The following is a 16326-nucleotide window of genomic DNA, read 5'->3' as shown; positions in this document are numbered from 1 at the left end:
TTTGCTTGATTATAGTATTTACTGCACTTTTTATCGTGTTCTGCTTATTTAATATTGCATTTTAATACTGTAAACTAAACAGCACTGTTTGCACTGCATTTGCCTGCTTACTGTGCCTATTAAATCATTTTCTGCTGCTGTTTTCACTATTTACAAAGCTTTTTTTGCTATTTTCACTGTTTACAAAGTAATTCTTGCTACTTTTCACTGTTTGCAAAGCACCAGTTTGGTTTGTTCTGCTTTCCCGCCAAGCAGTGTTTCAAATAACTGATTTGTTTGCTGTTTAAAACATTCTTTAGTGTCTCCTTGCAGTTTTTCTACTGTTTAAAACATTTTTTAGTGTCTCACTGTGTTTAAAACATTTTTAGTGTTTCTCGCTTAAATTAGTGTAGCTAGTAGCTGTAGCATAGTCCAGATACAGGTTTGCTATGTCCAAGTGTATTTGTAGTGGCTGTTGTAATCTGAGCACATTGTGAGAGAATCGTGCTGATTGGAACCTGTCTGGTAAAGGGTGATTGGTCTAGGGCTTAGAGTAAGCACCCTCCTTGGTTCTTTTGATTTTTTGAAAGTTTTTTTTTAAGTTTTTATCTTCTGGTATTTAAGCCCTGTATTTCAGCAGGTTTCTGTTTATATGTGCTTTGTGCAGCACCGCTCACTGCTGTACAATTATGCACTATAGCTGGACAGATAATTTCTACAATTATTCCCTTAAATACAGCTGTAGAACATTAGTATGCTCCTCATCTTTAGTACATCTCCAGTCTAAGAAGAATTGCTAGTGCGCTGTGACCTATTAAACCACCAGCCAAACCCCCCAGGAGAAATACCCATCTATAATGCACCTCCTAGATCAGTCCTGAAAGCACCCTCTTTGTGATAGCATTTCTTCAAACCTAGCATTATGGACAGTTGGACTACCTTTGTTTCTCCTGCCAGTATTGTTGACTTGGCTTTCCTGAGGCAGTGTAGCTACTGCCTTATGTACACTGGCAACCCTCTACTAATAATTCACTCTAGTACTAAGTGCAAAAGATGTCTCTACACCAAGAATCTTGAATCTCTGCTCTCTCACACTCAAAACAGTAACACCGAAGAGGGTGTCAACTTACCCATCATTACTCATGCACCTAGTACCACTACTCATACACATAAATTTGCATCCAACACATAAATCAACATACGTGGAGGTTCTCTCAGAAACTTACCAAAACACCAGAGACCTCCAAAACAAAACACTGCTACAACTAACATAATTCCGACAGTACCCAAGACACATAGCAACACCAGTGTCTCACCAACCAAACCCTTAAGGCATAACACTCAAAAAAACAATTTTCTTGTCATTGGAAACTCCACAGTGAGACACACAGACATCCCATTCACCAAGTTAGATGAGGAGAAAGTCATTGTCAGTTGCCTGTCTGGTGCCAGGGTTCGTCAGATCATGCATACACTCAGGTTTCTCGACAAGTACCATTATGACTCTGTCATAGCTAATGCTGGAGTGAACAACCTGAGATGTACCTCACTGGACTATATGAAGAGAGACATGATTGAGCTCTCCAAGTGTGTGTCCCAGGCAGGCATGTCTCTAGCCTTGAGCAGCATATTGCCATCACCTAGAATGATGCCACAGTATAAACAAAAAAATGATCAAGTTCAAAAATTGGCTTAGTTTTTGGTGTCATTCAAAGGGGAGCCAGTTTCTGTCAGCCTAGGATGACATGGTCGATAAATCTTGCTGCTTTGCCAGAGATGGTTTGCACCTGGCACCACTTTGCTGCTGGCAAAAGCTCTTGCCTCCCCCATAGTGTCTTTTTTAGGCAAGGTCTCAAAAACAAAATTGCCAGTGTGAAAACTGCTAACCAAAACAAAATAAGAGTCATGCTGCTAAATGCTAGGAGCTTAAACCAAAAACTGCACATTCTAGAAGCACTTCTGTCACTGGAGGATGTGATGTCTGTGCAGTCACAGAAACCTGGTTCAAGGCCTCAGACAGTACCATGGCCATGCAAGGCTACAACACCTTCCATAACTTCAGACCACAAAGCAAACATGTGAGAATCAAAGGAGGTGGTGTTTCTAGCTATGGTGTTTCTAGCTATATTAGGGATAAATTCACTTCCCGACTAGTTAGATTGGACAACTCCATGGAGTTACTCCAAGTTCAGATTACTGTGGGTAAGACCCCCCCCCCCATTCAAGTCATAGCTAGTTATTGATCCCCCTCCATGGATCATGATGCGCATGAAGTCTACTTTACCAAACTGGAGTCAATCCAAATATTGCCAAACATTCTGGTCATGGGGGATTTCAATTATCCCACCATCAACTGGGAAACTTACTCAAGCCCTAACTCACTAGCCCAAAAGTTCCTTGACTTTGTTAACTCAAATGCCCTTGAACAAACTGTTCAAACCCCAACAGGAGAAGCAAACATACACTAACATGACAAATAGATGTAACACTGCAACTGTCAGACCATCATTAGTCAAATCTGACCAAAAATCAGTCACCTTTGAACTGGCACTAACACCAGAACTCACTAAGGGCAAAGTCAGACTAAAAAACATCACCAAAGCAAACTATACCCATCTAGGGGAAGCTATAAATGCCTTCCAAGTCCCACCCCCAGCTGGAAATGGTAACTACACCAAAGTTTACACTAAAGCCCTGTACAATCACTTGTATAAGTGTATAGATTCGGCTGTTCCAGGGAGAATCAAAGCCAGAGCCGCAAGTAAAAACAAGCTGCCCTGGTGGACATCCAGCATCAACAAACTTTACAACAAACGGAAAAAGTTGCTATCTAAGAAAACTAAGGTGAGGCACCAACAATGGAAAAGCACCCTCCTCAGCCTCAACAGGCAAATGAGACAACATATAAAATCCTCTAAAGGCAACTTTAAGAAAAATTTAGCCAGGGATAAGCATAAGGCCTTTTACAGCTACACACATAGCCTAAAAGGTAGGTCCCAAGTATGTGGCGAACTAGTGACTAACAGTATCACACATACTGATCCTGTAGTGAAAGCAAACCTGCTAGCCAACAGATTTGATGAAAATTTCACTTAATTTTCCCCTCCAAATGTATTGCAAACCTTGCCCCCATATTCCCCCTCACCCCTACATATCTGTAGAGCAGGTCATTAAAGCCCTGTCTAAAGCAAAAAACACAGCCTCTATGGGACCAGACGGCATCCCACTCTGTCTTCTAGATAAACTAAAACATGAACGAGCATCACCATTAAGTACCCTAGTCAAACAAAGCCTAACCACAGGCTTTGTTCTTGTGGAATGGAGAACAGCAACAGTTATTCCCCTCCACAAAAGTGGCTTAGCAAAAGATCCAGGGAATTATACACCCATAAGTCTGACCAGCTTCATCTGAAAAGCCATGGAACGTATCATTATGGAACTCATAAATAAAGACACAGGTGACCTCCAAACCCTGGATCTGACCAAATTCAGCTTCATCAAGGGCAGATCCTATCTTTAAAACCTGGTGGATTTCTTCAAAAATGTGACCAGGGCCATTGATGAGGGCAAATTTGTGCACACAGCACACCTCAACTTGGCAAAGGTTTTTGACACAATCTCACACTCAGGAATTACTGATAAACTTAGCAAACTGAATCTAAACCCCTTTGTTGTAAGATGGGTTGCCAACTGGCTCACAAACCAGTCACACACTATCAAAGTGGGTGACACCACATCAACCAGCAGACCTGTCACCAGTGGGTTGCCACAAGGGTTGGTGCTGAGTCCCCCACTGTTTGGTATGTACTTCTCAGAAGTTCAGGCCAAAACTAATGGTCTGTGGCTGACCAGGTTTGCAGACAACTGCATACTGGGTGCAATTATTGAATCCCCAAATGATGTCCTTGTACTTCAGTTGGGTCTTATGCAGACCAATGACTGGTGTATTAGTCATGGTCTCAAACTGAATGCAAAGAAATGCATCATAATTCCCTTTGGTAAAAACAATGTCTCTTCACACTATCAAATTACCAACAATACCCTGTATACCTACAAAGTGGTAAGAGATATGAGATCACAAGAAGACTGTGACCTTAACTTTGACCAGCGTGTGTCTACTGTAGTAAGGAAGGCTTTCTACATAGCACACTTGATTAGCAAAAGCATCGCCTCTAGAGCAGAGAAGTTTATAACCCCTCTATACTCTTTACTAATCAGGCCCATAACTGAGTATAACACCCCTTTCAGCATGTACCATACAAAGCACCTGCAGCAATTGGAGAGACCTCAGAGGTTTCTTACTAAGAAGATCAAGAAACTCCAGCACATACCTTAAACAGACTGACTATTCACTATACTCAGCATCATATAGACGTCTTAGGGGAGACTTATGCTTGGCTTACAGAGCAATCTCTGACCCACACCTAATGAATTTGCTGCACATTCGTAAATCAAATGGCAATAGAACTACCCATTCTGGGGAATTAAATATGACCTGTGACTTGAATAGGACATGCTGGAGGGACAGATTTGTCTCCCAGTGACCACCATGTATTTGGACTAGGCTGCCAAGTCATGTGAAGCAGAGCACCTCTATGACACTGTTCCAAAGAAACCTAGACAAGTGGATGGGGCACTGCAAATTCTTACTGTGGATAATGCTCACAACCCTCCTGGACATGGGCAGTCATTACTAAAAATAATCCTGCATATTGACTAGACTTTCTATGGTATTATAATGGGATGAAACTGCTAGGCTTGGAATAACCTTGGGTCAATAGCCTAGTAACCTCCTATGATTCTATGGTTCACAGCTGCTTCCAATGTAGCCATGCATTTCATAGCAAAACAGAGCAATTAGATCAGTCAGTGGTTCAAAGGCAGTTGTCACCAGCAGCATCACAGTATTGAAATGCTAAGTTTTACATTTTAAATGTTTGTTGTTCATATTACTATACATATTAAAATGAGTAGTATCGAAGATGTCTGTCATATTTAGAGAAAAGTCAGAAAATATTCATCTTGTAATTCTTGTAAAGTATCAGCACATTTACCAAAGTGTAGCAGGAGGGGCTGTCAGTTCATCTTGGACTACAAAAAGATACTTTGAACAAAGGCCTGCAATTTAGCAACTGTTGTGGTTGCAGCTGTATAATTCCTTAGTATACCATAAAACAAGCCCTGAGACACACACAAATGAGGGCCATTCAAGAAATAAGAGAAGCAGTCCTGTTACAGAAAGTATATACGATGACAGTGACAGACACTAATCCCATTATATGTCAATGGCACTGGAGTCCACCACTACCTCCTTATGTCTGGCATGACTCATGTAAAGTAACACAACATGCATTCGACTGGATAACTGTTTGTAAAAGAAGAAGTCTTCAAAGCTGAATGCTGCAAAAGGTTTTATTGAAATATGTAAAACAAGTTAAGCGCTTTCGTCCACAGGTATCAGGACTTCATCAGAACACCAAATCCCAGGTATTCACCATTTTTATACCTGTGGGTGGCAACCTTCCAATTATTCAGTAATCAGCTTAACTTAAATTTATAAAAATCAAGTTCATATTAACATCAAGAAACTTAGAAAACTAGATAGAATACATTTTAAAACCAAGCATAGCCAAGCTGCATTGAGTAAAACACTTTACATAATAAAACAGTCCAAACAGACAATTGTCAGCATCCCCCCATATAAAAATCTCCCTCGAAAAACTAAACAATTAATAATAAAATAAAAAAAATATTCCTATACAATTGTACACACTGCTCAAAAAATGTTGATGTTATTATACAAGCCTAACAGGTTGTGTGCACATAAATAAAATAAAATTATAATTTTAATTAGCTAAATAAACAAACAATCACCAACTGTAACTACCAAAAACCTTCAACCTGATTCTACCTAGATGTAATATTGCAGATATTATGGTTAGAAATAATATCATGGCTTTAATTTAAGCAAACTAGTAATAGAAACATTGTCATTTAGCCCTGGGAGTTGGGTGGCATTGGTTTTCATTTTTGATTATCTTTGGACTATTGCTGGTAATTTGTGTTTGTGCTTTTGGCTGATTGTGTACCAGCAGAGCCACATAGCTGATAATACATCTATTGAGCTAGACTATGTTCCAAAGGTGAATGAAATGCAGTCTAAATGGAGAATATTTTAACCAGAGGAGATTATCCACTTTTAACCATGAGTCTTGAAGGGAATCCTGGAACTAGTGAGCACAGCAGACCAGATGGATATCAGTTGTTCATGCAGAAGTTAAAAGATTTAGAGAATGACATTTTTAAGTATAAGCACCTTACTTGGCAGAGACAACATTTGGAAGCTTGTCTTTGTCAGAAGAAAAAATTCAAGCGAGTCACATCTGCCTCAGGTGATGAAAAACTTCTTTATTTGCAGCTAACCAGATTACAGCAGCATGTTGGCCAAGATGATCTCAATCTGATCAGCTTGTTTACTGACATCAACTTTTATACTTTCCTGTTACTAGCCAAAATAGCTTTTGTTACATTTCTGACAGTTGACAGTTGGCTATAAAAAAACATCTAGGATCACAATTTACCTCAGAAAAGAATGTTTTACCTCAAAACCACAGCTAGTGTAGAATGTTTACCTCAAAACCACAGTTAGTACAGAATGTTCAAAAAGGTACAGCATACTTAGTTCAACAGTGGTAGCTGGAATTTTCCACAGCCTGCCTCAGTAAATTAACTCTTATTCAGAAGTATAGAAAACAGGTGTTATTCAAGTTCATAAGCAAACTACATCTATCATAGATAAAGCCCATCTTTAATAAACATGGTTCAGTGACCTTTTCTTACCAACACTTCAGCAAATAGCATATTCATTTTGCTAGATGGGAGAAAGAGACAAATAACAGTATGTTTTAAAACTTTTTCTCTTAACATTTCCCCCCTCAAAACACTTTTATTTGTCTTTTTATTTCAGCAATATATGTTAAAAACTTAAGCTTTCCTTTGCATACATTACTTCATTTGCAAGACAACCTTTTAAACTTCAAAACATTTGCAAAAGTCACATTTCAATGTATTCACTTTCACCAGTCTGTTGCAACTGCTGGTACATCGTTTTTGTAACAGCAGTATCAACCAGTCTTTGTAGAAGACCTCTGATACAGGGTATACAACAGCAACCACATACCACCACGATAGCCACAGCGACTCCGACGGACACCAGGAAACTGCTGATGAGATGACTCCATTTTCCAAACCACGCTTGTAGAAAGTCTGTAAAGGGATTATTTACCCCAGAGTTCTCTGCCAATTCTTCGGATAACATTTCCAAACCTTTCAAAGCTCGAGTGATGCTCCCATCAGGGGCAGTGTTATTTGGGATGTACGTACAACAGAAAGTCCCAAACATCCTGTAAACTCCTCCTTCTTTGGCCAGGAGCATATCCAATGCAATTTGATTCTGCCATGCCACCTGCGAAGTGGCCTCCAGTTGTTCAGCAATACTTTTTAATGCATCTTTGGTATAGTTCACAAAACGCTGCTGGTTATAGTAAATGTAGTTGATCCAGTCCACATTCTTATTGGGTTGAATCCAGACAAAGATGGATGCAAAACCAGCTGCTATTTGGTTTATTGCTTTGTATTCATCAGGCACGCCTCTTGGTATGCCAATGCTATCGATGTAGACTCCGCTATCGAAGGATTGCTTCGGTGCCTCTCTTTTTCTCTTATTCAACCACCTCGGCTTTATTTCAGGTTCTCTTATGAAATTGCTTGCTGGAACTGGGAAAATGTAAACTGGCAGAATTAACTTTGCAAGTGCACAAGTTCCCTTCCAGGGAATCGTAAGCCTTGATCTGAGTTTGTTGTCTCCACATAACCACCAAACGTCTGCTAAACTATGAGTTTGGTTCTCCAGAAATGGATTCTCATTGCCATTCACAGTAACATTGCAATAGTTCTGTCCCATATTGCCATAATTCTTCCCTGTGCCATCTCTGGAAATGCACATATACGAACCTGGATAAGAGATTGCTGTAGGCGGTTTCTCAACTTTGCTTATGACTGGAAAATGCTGAGTTTCATCTTTGCATTTATCTTCGGTTTTGTTGAAGAATAACTTTAACAGACACGTCAGATTACCTTCAGCTTGCATCAATGGGACTGTCACTAATTGCTGTTTACCTTCAGCACAAGAAACACAGTTCTCACGTTGTACTTCTCGGGTACTATATCTAACCCAAGATAACCATTCGTTATGGTGTACGAATCCCATCTCGAGTAACAATTGTTCTTCTTCTGTGAAGGCAAAATCTGCTTTACTTGTAGCATTTTTAAGGCTTTGTACTTTAAGTTGGAGGGTCCCCAAAGGATCAGTTCCAACTGGAAGAGACACTCCGATTCCATATACTCCTGAATCACTTTCTTGTGGTGACACAATGGTTATAGTAATTACTTCAGTGCCTTGGAAATGCGCAATTTTTATTCTTTGTTGCCTGCTTTTATCTTTCTCTGGTATCACTGCACCACTTGTTTCCCATCCATTCACATCTGTTGACCACCAAACATTTGACCAGGACGTACAGTCTCTATTGCACAAGTATTTTGCATGAGTCAAGAAATCATTATTGTTCCATTTAGAACAGTCCAAAATTCCTTCACAAAGTTTTACCTTGAACACAGTAGTAATACCTGTTTGAGCTTGCAGCACCACCATTCCTTTTTCTCTCACAACTGTTCCTTCTCGTATGGACATATTTACTTTCACCACCAAAATCATTATCAAGTACCAGTTCAAGTTCCAGTTGAACATGGCCATCCTTCCTTTGTAGTCAGACTTTGCGTTCAGGGGTCCGATGGAGTCTGACCAACATCAATGGTAGAAGGAAAAGTCTTAAGTTTTTTACAGTGGGTGATATGAATCCACAAAGTCCTCTCTGCGATCTTTACAGCCGTAGGTGTCGAGATAAGTACTTGATATGGGCCTTCCCACCTGGGGGATGACCAGTTCTTTCTCTTCACAATTCGGATCCACACCCAGTCCCTGGGTGCCACGCATAACAAGGTTTCACTTCTGGAATCTGCAAAGGAGTCATTGGTTACAAGAAACTTGACATTTAGCAGCTTCTTCATATAATCCGCTAGATCCTCACCCCCCTCACGTTCCGCTGGCAACAATCCTTGCCACTGCGGGACGTAATATGGTCTCCCAAACAAAAGTTCAAATGGTGTAAGTCCTTTGTAGGAGGGTGAGATTCGCATGTACAGGAGTGCCAATGGAAGGCACGCAGTCCAGGATCTATGCGTTTCTGCCATCAGTTTGCGGAGTTTACTCTTCAGGACACCATTGTGTCTCTCCACCAGTCCAGATGACTGTGGATGGTAAGCACAATGGTACTTGAGATCAATTTGAAACACTTGACCCAACTTCTGCACAATCTGGTTTACAAAATGAGACCCATTATCACTATAAATGTGCCTTGGAAGGCCAAATCGGGGAATTATTTCTGTTGTCAAAAGCTTTGCTACTGTGTGTGCATCAGGATGCTTTACTGGAAAAGCTTCTACCCACTTAGAAAAAGCATCAATTATAACTAGACAAAACCTTTTTCCCTCTGAAGGTGTCAACTCAATCAAGTCCATACAGGGTGTGTGGAATGGATATGGAGGGGTAGGGAATGCCTACTGAGATTTTTTAACTCCCCCCTGAGCATGATACTTTACACATAATAAACAAGATAAACAGAATTGCTTTGCATAAGTTGAAAATCCTTTACACCAAAACACCTTAGACACTATTTGAACCATTGTCTGTACTCCTACATGGGCAGGTCCATGGCTAACCAATGCAGGATACCTAAAAAGGTTTGAGGGTAATACCATTTTGCCATCTGATGCCCTATACAACCCATCCTGTTGAGTGATACCATATTTCACCCAACGACATTTTTCTTTCTGTGTTGTCAATGTTTGCATTATTTTTAGTGTCTCTAAGTCTAAGAGGTGTCCGGGCTCCAAATCATTATCATGTAAAAGCAAATCATTTTCTTGAGCTGCTTTTTTTGCAGCCATATCAGCAAGGGCATTTCCCCTGGAGACAGGATCTTTTCTGTTAGTATGTGCGGAACATTTACATATCGCTATCTGAAGTGGTAATTGCACTGCATCTAACAACTGTAAAATTAAATCTCTGTGATTTATTGGTTTGCCTGTCGCAGTAACCATTCCTCTATTCTTCCATTGTTGAGCGAAAACATGTACAGTAGAGAAAGCATATTGACTATCTGTATAAATTGTCACTTTTTTACCCTCCCCTAAGGTACAAGCTCGAGTCAAAGCCACTAACTCAGCTGCTTGTGCAGAATAAATATTTGACAATCCTTTTGCTTCTAAAACATCAGTTTCTGTGGTGACAGCATACCCTACTAGTGTTTTTCCTACAGTGTCCTTCTTTGCTGATCCGTCTACAAACAAAACAAGATCAGAATCTACCAACGGAATATCCGTTAAATCTGGTCAGGGAAGTACTTTGTCATGAATGCTCTCTAAACAAACGTGAGGAGTACCTTCTCCTGGAATCGGCAAAAGTGTTGCCGGGTTAAGAGTAGTACATCTTTCTATGGTCATATGTGGCTGTGTCAGCAGCACTGTCATACACGACAAATGTCGACTAGGAGATAAAAAGGTTATCTTATCTTGCAAAAGTATAGTAGCTACTGAATGTGGAACTTGCAATTTTAATGGGTGAAACAAAACAAATGATGCTGAGGCCTGCACTGCCATGGCGGCTGCCACTACAGCTTGAACACAATACGGCAATGCCCTTGCAACAGGATCTAATCTGGAGGAATAAAAAGCTATCGGTCTCTGTTTATCCCCATGTACTTATACCAGAACCGAAGTCATATATCCTCCCTTACAATCAACCATTTGTACAAACTGCTTAGAATAGTTCGGAAAACCCAAAACAGAGGATCCTGCTATCAATTGCTTAATTCTATTAAATGTTTGTATTGCCGTATCTGTCCATTGTATATTACTTTTAGCTGCCATGGGAGTGTCATAGATCAGTGCGGTCAATGGCCCTACTTCTTCAGCATAATTAGGAATCCAACTTCTACAAAAATTAGTCACACCTAAAAACGACATCATCTCCCGCTTAGTTGTAGGCATAGGTGCTTCGTACAAACTGCTTAGAATAGTTTGGAAAACCCAAAACAGAGGATCCTGCTATCAATTGATTAATTCTATTAAATGCTTGTATTGCCGTATCTGTCCATTGTATATTACTTTTAGCTGCCATGGGAGTGTCATAGATCAGTGCGGTCAATGGCCCTACTTCTTCAGCATAATTAGGAATCCAACTTCTACAAAAATTAGTCACACCTAAAAACGACATCATCTCCCGCTTAGTCGTAGGCATAGGTGCTTCAAGAATTGCTTGTTTTCTTTTATTTTCCAATTGTCTACCTTCCTGCGAGATTAAATAACCCAATTACTTTACTTGTGCTTTCCACAACTGTAACTTTTCTTTATTTACTTTATGTCCTTGCTCAGCTAAAAAACTAAGAAGGGCTAGGGTATCCTTTTTACAACTTTCCTGCGTGGGTGAGGCCAATAAAATATCATCTACATACAACAGGACCTGGCTTCCCTCTGGGGGAACAAACTGAGCTAAATTCGCAGCCATTTCTTGTGCGAATATTGTCGGACTCTCACAATAACCCTGTGGCAATCTGGTGTATGTGTATCTTTTACCTTGGAAAGTGAATGCAAACCAAAATCTACTCTCCTTGTGTAGTGGTATGGAGAAAAAGGCATTGCTTATATCTATGGCAGAAAAATATCTGTGCTGAGGTAGTAAATCATTAAGTAATGTATAGGGGTCAGGGACCACCGGTGCTCTTGGGATCACAGCTGAATTAACTGCTTGTAAATCCTGAACCAACCTCCATGACCCATCCGGTTTCTTTACAGGAAACAATGGAGTATTGCAGGGTGAATCTGGGCATTCAACAAGAATTCCTACCTGTTTTAGCTGCTCAATAACTGGTTTAATTCCTTCCTCTGCTTGCTTACTTAGTGGATATTGGTGCTTACGAGGTCTAAAACCTGACTTTGCAGTTATACAAACTTCACCTGCTGTTTTCATTAATCCTACATCTCCTTTACCTTTTGACCATAAATCTACAGGCAAGGCACTTAATGCACTATCTTCCTCTTGCGTTAGGAGGATTTGTCATGCCATTTCTGTTTTGTCATCCCTGAGGTGCACACTTGGTCGTGCCCAAGTCACCCAATTTAATCTTTGTACCTGGATCTGTTGATCTTTCAACTGACTTTCAGACATTGTGTTCCAGATCATTACCTTTTTCGCCAAATCTACCCAATGTGTCCCCACTGCTTTAGTAACTGAGATATGTGGGCTATAACTTGAGCGATATAAAGAACTAATTTCCTTAGTCAAAGTACATGTTACTACTGTATTACCTTGCATATCCCAAAACATATCATTCAAAATTATCCTTGCACACTTGTGCTTAAAGAATTCTTTTTCAAATTCTTTATCTGGACCAGGGGCCTTATAGAACATTGTACAATGTAAGTGCGCCGCAACCTGCGGTGACCCGCTCCTAGATTTACTTAGAGCTAGATTGATCAACTCTGTATCAACCCTCCCCGGGCCATCTGAAATCAAGTCTAGGCTATACCAGTAAAACAAGTCTTGTACTCCCTGTACTACTAAGCCATCCGCTAACCTTTTTGCCTCAATACATTTAGGTGTGGGAATTGCCGATATTCCAAACACATGCATCAAATCTCTTCCCAGCAAATTAACTGGACAAACTTTTGATATAATTACCCTACACCTAACAGTTTGGTTTGTTTGCGGATCTGTGAACAGTAGAGGATGAGACAGTGGTTCCTTATAAATTTTCCCGTTTGCCGCTTTTACAAGGACAAACTCATCTGTTTCACAGTTCGGAGGCAGAACTGTTGGACCCAAAAGTGTACGCGATGCACCTGAATCACATAAAAACTCCACTTTTTGTCCCTAAACCAAAAACTCTATCATGGGTTTCTGATCTAGATGCATAGCAATACCCAAATTTGCCAGGTTTATGACTTCACAGTCACAATCCCGCCCTTCCATTAGAGTGTTCCAACATTCATTGTAGAGAGTGTCTGCCTCTTCATTATCCCCATAATGAAGATGGTGCCTTTCTTTACTATCATATAGTCATGCGGAGCCCTTGTTCATAAGCTGTGGGGGGATGTTGCCACTCATCACAGTCGGCAGCGAAGTGCCCACGTCTACCGCATTTAAAACATTCTCCACGTTTTAACCTTTCCCTATAGACTGAATGTCCACCCGGTTCATTTAACGTGTCCCATTGCGGGCCCCCACGTTTTTTTTATGCCACCACGGCGCCCTTGCCCCCTTTGGTCCTGTACTAGGAATATCCCACCATCATCCCCTACTGCCAACACTTGTACTTTCTTTTTCTTTTTTTAGATTAAAATGTCACTCAGCATGCCGTGCATATTCAAACAAAGGTTGCAGTCTACATGTTCTGTGATCTACCATGTGCTTAGTTATAAAACTACTTATCGGAGCCTTACAACCTTTAAGAAAAGCATTTTTCAATTGCTGTTCATACGGACTATCATTAGTCTGATCCTGCGGAATCATCATTCCACAATGGTTATTGAACACTTCTGTCAGTCTTACAATATAATGATCCACAGATTCATCATCATTTTGGATGCACTGATTTATTACTGTCCAATCTGCTCTTGGACGCCACTTATCAGAAATTCTCTTTAACAGATCAGTGACTCGTGTGTCTAACACCCCAGAATTATGCTTTAATGTAGTGCCGTCATCTGCCTTACATGTCCAAGTACCACAAACTAAGTGCCAATCTGGTCCTAAGATTTGTCACACTACTTGTTCTACTTCTAAACCATTTAGATGATAACTTAAAAGCATACCAACTATGTCCTCAGAAAACTTTTGAAAATTAACCTTGGGATGAGGAATACCATCCGTAGCTCATTTTATATCCTCTCTAGCCCAGGGACGATATACTAAAATAGTTGGTTCTTGTCCAACATCTCCTGCTTGTGGGTTTGCAACTTGTATTAAGGGAAGAGCTTCTGAATGGTCAGGAAGTTTAATAGCCCAATGTCCTTGCCCTGCTGGTCCTGACCTTAACTGCATAGGTTGGTCTACCTGTTGCAAAGCAACCTTAGGTACTACGGGAATTTGTGAGTAAATTGGAGGGGTCACAACATTTCCTTGAGCAGCTAATAACCCACCCTGCAGTACAGATCCTGCATCTTCAGACTGATATTGAGGAGGTTCCCCCGGTATGGCAGCAGCAATTTCACCATACGGTGGGGCGGTTGCCTGCCTTTGTACTGCACAAACTGTATGCTCATCTTCCTTATCTAAAAATAAAGCTACTTTTCCACTTGGCACCAGTGATCCCTTTTGATTTATTTTCTCTTTTTCCTGACACTGTTTTTCTTTTATAGCTCGTTTATTTGCTTCTTCTAACCATTTTTGTGCTTGGGGAAATCCCAATTGTCTTTGCTTTTTAGTTCTAGTTCCTGCATCTCTTTTCAAATCTCTAACCAATTTTGCACAGGCATTCTTATTCAGTGTACCATCAAAACCATATTTCAACTTCCACTTTCTCAAAAATTTCACATTATTTTTGTTTAAACTTTTCATATACTTAGCATCAACATTTAAACAGGCATCACTCTCACACTTGCAGCAACTTGAACCCATGTTTTCCTAGATTTCTTATTTTAGGACTGTATATTTTAGGACTGCATCAAAATTATTTTTACAGGGCTTATTACAAAATGGGGCTATCTTAATGGGGATCCTAACAAAATAATCTTAACAATTATTCCTACCCACCCTTAACTAAAAATAAAACCCCCTGCCGACAAGGTTAAATTAAAATTAAAAGAAAAATTTATTTTTCATCCTACCTGAGCCAGATGAGACTCCATTTCCCCTTTTGGTTCGGAAACCGTCCCTCATATAGGGATCAGAGAGCGGCCGTCCTCTTTCTAACAACAAATCAGTCGGAGGGCTTTCCGTCGAGGGAATCTTAAGATAAGAAACCCTCACCTGCGCAGGTTTTTTGGTCTCTCTGTCGGTCTGATCCATATCTTCGTAGAGGTTTCCGGTCCGAAGGACCAAAATGTCAGAAGAAAAAATTCAAGCGAGTCACATCTGCCTCAGGTGATGAAAAACTTCTTTATTTGCAGCTAACCAGATTACAGCAGCATGTTGGCCAAGATGATCTCAATCTGATCAGCTTGTTTACTGACATCAACTTTTATACTTTCCTGTTACTAGCCAAAATAGCTTTTGTTACATTTCTGACAGTTGACAGTTGGCTATGAAAAATATCTAGGATCACAATTTACCTCAGAAAAGAATGTTTTACCTCAAAACCACAGCTAGTGTAGAATGTTTACCTCAAAACCACAGTTAGTACAGAATGTTCAAAAAGGTACAGCATACTTAGCTCAACAGTGGTAGCTGGAATTTTCCACAGCCTGCCTCAGTAAATTAACTCTTATTCAGAAGTATAGAAAACAGGTGTTATTCAAGTTCATAAGCAAACTACATCTATCATAGATAAAGCCCATCTTTAATAAACATGGTTCAGTGACCTTTTCTTACCAACACTTCAGCAAATAGCATACTCATTTTGCTAGATGGAGAAAGAGACAAATAACAGTATGTTTTAAAACTTTTTCTCTTAACAGTCTTCACTTTAATGTGGTTCCAAGGGGTATGAGGGTTTTATGTATGCCTACTTACGGTGAAACCCACCCTGAATTATTGAAGCAGTGGCAGCAATTGAACTTGGAACTGAGTAGAAAATACATGCAGCTGCTTATAGATTATTTTGATCTGTTTAAACTGAGCCTAAGCACTAGTATACAACAAAAATTCTGTGATATTGTAGAGCAGTTTGAAGGGGAGACTTATACTAGTGCTTTGAATAACATGTATATTAATGTTGCACTGTATGAGAATAGACTAAGGCAAACCAAACAACGTAAACTACAAAGAGACTTTATGGACTTTAGCCTTGGTCATGTGTTTACATGGCCATGAAATATTTCTAACTTTGCAAGCTCTAATAATAATGATGTTAGAGTGGAGGATGTAGGAGCACCTACATCAAGTGCAACAGACATGCCTTCACCAGTTCTGCTTACTAAAATGCAGGAGGAGTGTCAGAATGTTACATCTCAGCAAATTAATGTGTCCCAAACACCCTCTGAAATTAGTATAACTCCTTTGCCTAACCAGCA

This window comes from Protopterus annectens, chromosome 1.part2 (genome assembly GCF_019279795.1).
Source record: "Protopterus annectens isolate FY-2018-M chromosome 1.part2, PAN1.0, whole genome shotgun sequence".
NCBI classification, from domain to species: Eukaryota; Metazoa; Chordata; order Ceratodontiformes; family Protopteridae; genus Protopterus; species Protopterus annectens.
The sequence above is the reverse complement of the archived record's forward strand: the minus strand, read 5'-3'. Positions refer to the sequence as shown.